The sequence below is a fragment of the Nycticebus coucang genome, chromosome 22 (assembly GCF_027406575.1).
Source record: "Nycticebus coucang isolate mNycCou1 chromosome 22, mNycCou1.pri, whole genome shotgun sequence".
Taxonomy (NCBI): Eukaryota; Metazoa; Chordata; class Mammalia; order Primates; family Lorisidae; genus Nycticebus; species Nycticebus coucang.
In genome coordinates, this window is record NC_069801.1 from 20077512 (window position 1) to 20083110 (window position 5599).

The 5599-nt window shown below is 44.6% G+C and overlaps 1 pseudogene; it reads right to left on the reverse strand.

Annotated features, from left to right (window-relative positions):
- Positions 1-2917: 2917 nt before the first annotated feature.
- Positions 2918-5010, reverse strand: LOC128575416 (eukaryotic translation initiation factor 1A, X-chromosomal-like; annotated as a pseudogene).
- Positions 5011-5599: the final 589 nt, after the last annotated feature.

Sequence of the window (5599 nt, forward strand, 5' to 3'; positions counted from 1 at the left end):
CGGTATATGGGGCCGGCGCCCTACCGACTGAGCCACAGGCGCTGCCCTTTTCTTTCTTTTTCTTTTTTTTTTTGCAGTTTTTGGCCAGGGCTGGGTTTGAACCCGCCACCTCTGGCACATGGGGCCGGCGCCCTACCCCTTTGAGCCACAGGTGCCACCCAGCAAATGCTTTTTTTTTTTTTTGTAGAGACAGAGTCTCACTTTATCACCCTTGGTAGAGTGCCGTGGCGTCACACAGCTCACAGCAACCTCCAACTCCTAGGCTTAGGCGATTCTCTTGCCTCAGCCTCCCAAGTCGCTGGGATTACAGGCGCCCGCCACAACGCCCGGCTATTTTTTTGTTGCAGTTTGGCCGGGGCCGGGTTTGAACCCACCACCCTCGGCATGTGGGGCCGGCGCCCTACCCGCTGAGCCACAGGCGCCGCCCAATGCTTTTTTTTCTTAAGGATGATGACAACATAAAATGATGAAAAGAATGTATAATGTATAAGTTATCAAAGATAGTATAAAAATGCTCACAGCTACATAAATATGAAAAATATCCACAAGAATGCAAAAGGAATCATCCAATGCACTCAATACTCATATGAAGCCAGATGATCTGATGCATGCCCACATAGGAGAAAAACTCATTTTAATTCAAGTTGGCAGGTGGTGTAATGGGGGGAGCGGTTGGAATGCTCTCACTGAATGCGCATGGGGTGGGGGTGTTTGGCACACCTTTTGTGGGACATAACCCTACCTAACAAAAGCAAATATTTTGACCTAGTTGTTTGTACTCTCACGTTAACTTGAAATAAATTTACTTTAAAAAAAACATGAAAAAATCCTTATATTTTATTTTATTTATTTTTTTCTTTTGCCGGGTCTGGCATATGGGGACGGCACTCTATTCCTTTGAGCCACAGGCACCACCCAAAAAATCCTTATATTTTCTTTTTTTTTTTCTTTTTTTGGTTGCAGTTTTGTCCGGAGCTGGCTTTGAACCTGCCACCCTCGGCATATGGGGCCGGCGCCCTACTCACTGAGCCACAGGCGCTGCCCAAATCCTTATATTTTCTAATCCAAATGCAGATATCCTACGTGGCTGAGGCAGGTGGATTGATTAAGCTCAGGAGTTCAAGACCAGCCTGAAGAAGAATGAGACCCCATCTCTACAAAAAATAGAAAAACTGGCCAGGCATTGTGGCCTGCACCTGTGTCCCAGCTACTTAGGAGGCTGAGACAAGAGAATCTCTTGAGCCCAAGAGACTGAGATTGCTGTAAGCTATGACGCCATGGGTCTGTACCCAGGGCAACAGAGTAAGACTCTGTCTCAAAAAAAAAAAAAAAAAGAGAGAAAGAGATCCTCTTGCCTCAGTTTCCCAAACAGCTGGGACTACAGGTGCCTGCCACAATGCCTGGTTAGATTTTTTTCCCTCTATTTTTAGTGCTAGGATTACAGGCATGAGCTACAACGCCCAGCCCCCAGAGGATCTCTTGAACCCAATAGTTTGAAGTTGCTGTGAGCTATGATGATGCCATCACACTCTACCCAGGGTAAGACTCTGTCTCAAAAACAAAAAACCAAAACAAAACAAACAGAAAAAATGCCGATATCTATTCCTCTTCCTTAAATTTTATCAAAAATCTCAAAAGAACATCAGGTAACTGGAACATGCAAAAAGACTCTTCACATAAAACAGATTAGTTGGAACTAAGGCTTATGTCATAATCCATAATCCATAATGATTGTAAGGCAAACAATCTATTAAAAAATCCATATACTGAAAGTAGTCACAGGAATAAAGGTACTTCTTTTGTATGAACAGAAGATATTAACATCATTTAATCTTAAATTCTATTACATCAAAACGACAAAGTATTAACATTGCACTTAAGACAGTGGTTCTCAACCTTCCTAATGCCGCAATGTATTTTCATTGCTACAAAGAGGTTGCGACACACAGGTTGAGAACTGCTGATGCTAAGATAATTCAGCATCGGTGGTGCCTGTAGCTCAGTGGGTAAGGCCTTGGCCACATACATTGAGGGTGGCAGGTTCGAATCCGTCGCAGGCCAGCTAAACACCAATGACAACTGCAACAAAAAATAGCCGGGTGTTGTAGTGGGCGCCTGTAGTCCCTTGGGAGGTTGAGGCAAGAGAATCGCCTAAGCCCAAGAGTTTGAGGTTATTGTGAGCTGTGACGCCATGGCACTCTACCAAGGGTGACAGAGTGAGAATGTCTAAAAAAAAAAAGATAATTCACCATCCTCAGCTTTTAAAGAAATAAACACTTGAAAATAATGAAAATAAGTTGGTCTGCTATAACAAACTATACTCTAAATAAGCTTCTGCATGCTAAATAATTTTATTTTATCCTTCATTTTATATATATATATATATATTTTTTTTTTTTTTTTTTTTTTTTTTCTTGAGAAAGAATCTCATTCAATCACCCTGGGTAGAGTGCCTTGCCATCACAGCAGCCTCAAACTCCTGGGCTCAAGTGATCTTCCTGACTCAGCCTCCCATGTATCTGGGACTACCAGCATCCATCATAACACCCAGCTTTTTTCTATTTTGTGTAGAGACAGGGGTGGGGGGGGTTCTCATTTTACTCAGGCTGATCTTGAACTCCTGAGTTCAGACAATCCATGCACCTCGGCCTCCTAAGTGCTAAGATTACAGGCGTGAGCCACCATGCCCGGCCCCAAATAATTTAGTCTTCTTAACAGGTGATGGCTAAAATTCCAACAGTAGAACAATCCTCAGAAAATCTGGAATGTAAAACATTGAGTTCACTTTATTTTTATTTATTTATTTATTTGTTTTTGCAGTTTTTGGCTGGGGCTGGGTTTGAACCTGCCACCTCCGGAATATGGGGCCAGTGCCCTACTCCTTTCAGCCACAGGCGCCACCCCCATTGAGTTCACTTTAAACATCATCAATGTCTTCATCATCGTTTCCAATAGTATGAAACAATTTCATCATCATCTGGGGGACCAAATGCATCCATGTCCTTAATTTTAGCATGTACTCGAAGCTTGCCATATGCCTTCACACTTCTAGCTTCTTCTCCAGTGTACTTTAAAATGACATCAACAGGCTCAGTGCTCATAGTACAATGGTTACAGCACCAACCACATACACTGAGGATGGTGGGTTCAAACCCGGTCAGGGCCAGCTAAACAACAATGACAACTGCAACAAGAAGATGCCCGGGCATTGTGGCGGGCGCCTATAGTCCCAGCTACTTGGGAGGCTGAGGCAAGAGAATCACTTGAGCCCAGGAGTCTGAAGTTGCTGTGAGCTGTGATGCCACAGCACTCTACGGGGGGCAACATGGTGAGATTCTGTCTCAAAAGAAAAAAGAAATAAATAAAATGACATCAGCAGATGCCATCAGGCAGCATGGTGTTTATTTATTTATTTATTTTTTTGAGGCAGAGTCTCACTGTGTCGCCCTCGGTAGCGTGCCGTAGCATCACAGCTCACAGCAACCTCAACTCTCTTGGGCTTCAGCAATTCTCTTGCCTCAGCTTCCCAAGTAGCTGAGACTACAGGTGCCCCCGCAGCGCCCGGCTATTTTCTTGTTGCAGTTGTCATTGTTGTTTAGATGGCCTGGGCTGGGCTCGAACCTGCCAGCCTTGGTGCATGTGGCTGGCGCCGTAACTACTGTGCTGTGGGCGCTGAGCCTGGAATGGTGTGTAGACTCCACTGATGTTGTGGTGCTCCGGGGAATGAAGTTGGTTTTGACAGGGTGCAGGTAGTGAAGATGCGGTCCAGGTGACTCCTACCTCTCTCCTCTGTCGGGAGGAGGCATACAGGCCCAGGGAGTAACCCCCCTGGGGACTATGGGAACTATGGCCATGGGAATAGTGGGTATCCCGCCCGTACAGAAGAAAATGAGAAACTCACTGAAAGTCTGAGAAGCAAAGTAACTGCTATAAAATCTCTTTCCATTGAACCAGGCCATGAAATTAAAAATCAAAATAAATTATTAGCTGAAATGGATTCACAGTTTGATTCTACAACTGGATTTCTAGGTAAAACTATGGGAAACCTGAAGATTTTATCCACAGGGAGCCCAAAGCTGCCGTGCCACATGATGCTGTTTTCATTATTTGCCCTTTTGGGTCATTATTGGATTATTAAACTGAGATGATGCAAGTAAAAAATTTAAAAACGAAATGAAACAATGACGTCAGCTTTGTCATCCTCATAGAGCAACCAATATAATGTCTGAGGTATTTATCCAAACCTCCGATATGGCATAACCTCTTTACACCATCAAAATACATTGCTTCTAATCGTCCATTTCCCAACTTTTTTTTTTAATTTTTAATTAATTTATTTATTTATTTTTGTAGAGACAGAGTCTCACCGTACTGCCCTCGGTAGAGTGCCGTGGCGTCACACGGCTCACAGCAACCTCTAACTCTTGGGCTTACGCGATTCTCTTGCCTCAGCCTCCTGAGCAGCTGGGACTTACAGGCGCCCGCCACAACGCCCGGCTATTTTTTTGTTGCAGTTTGGCCGGGGCTGGGTTTGAACCCGCCACCCTCGGCATATGGGGCCGGCGCCCTACTCACTGAGCCACAGGCGCCGCCCTATTTCCCAACATTTTTATTACCTAAACATACTCTCGCCCATCCTCTTTATTTTATTTATTTTTGAGACAGAGTCTCACTATGTCGCCTGAGTAGAGTGCTGTGGTGTTACAGCTCACAGCAACCTCAAACTCTTGGGTTTAAGCGATTCTCTTGCCTCAGCCTCCCAAGTAGCTGGGACTACAGGCATCTGCCACAATGCCTGGCTATTTTTTTGTTGCAGTTGTCCTTGTTGTTTAGCAGGCCGGGCCGGGTTCAAACCCATGAGCCTGAGTATATGCGGCCAGTGTCCTACCCACTGCGCTATGGGTGCCGCCCCTTGCCCATCCTCTTTAAATACCAATTCTCTTTTTTCAGATTCATTCTCACTCTTACCCTATGCCTGTTTTTACCTGCTTTACCTTTATTGTTGGGCATGGCAGTGACAGTGGCCTAAGAGGACCTGTAACTCCTTTCCAGTTGCTACCACTCAACAGAACCTGATCAATTAAGCAGTTGCAAGTTGAGTGCACACAAGATTCTGGTGATTCTTTTTTTCTTTCTTTCTTTTTGAGACTGAGTTTCATTTTGTCACCCTCAGTAGAGTGCTGTGGCATCAGCCTAGGTCATAGCAACCACAAGTTCTTGGGCTCATGCGATCCTCTTGCCTCAGGCTCCCAAGTACCTAGAACTACAGACACCCACCACAAAGCCCAGCTAATTTTTCTATTTTAGCAGAGACAGGGTTTCACTCTTGCTAAGGCTGGTCTCAAACTGCTAAGCTCAAGGGATCCTCCTGCCTCAGAACCTCAGAGTGCTAAGACTATAAATATAAATCACCGTGCCTGGCTGAATTATTTCATTTGCTCTTTCAGTGGCCAGATGAAAATGTATATATTACACGAAATGATTCAACATTATTATTGTTCCCAGGTAACAACTGAGGAAACTGAGGCTGAAGGATGCAGATTTTTCCCAGTCACTCAGTTCTGAGTCCAGAGGCTGAGTATAGACCACTAAAGCAGGT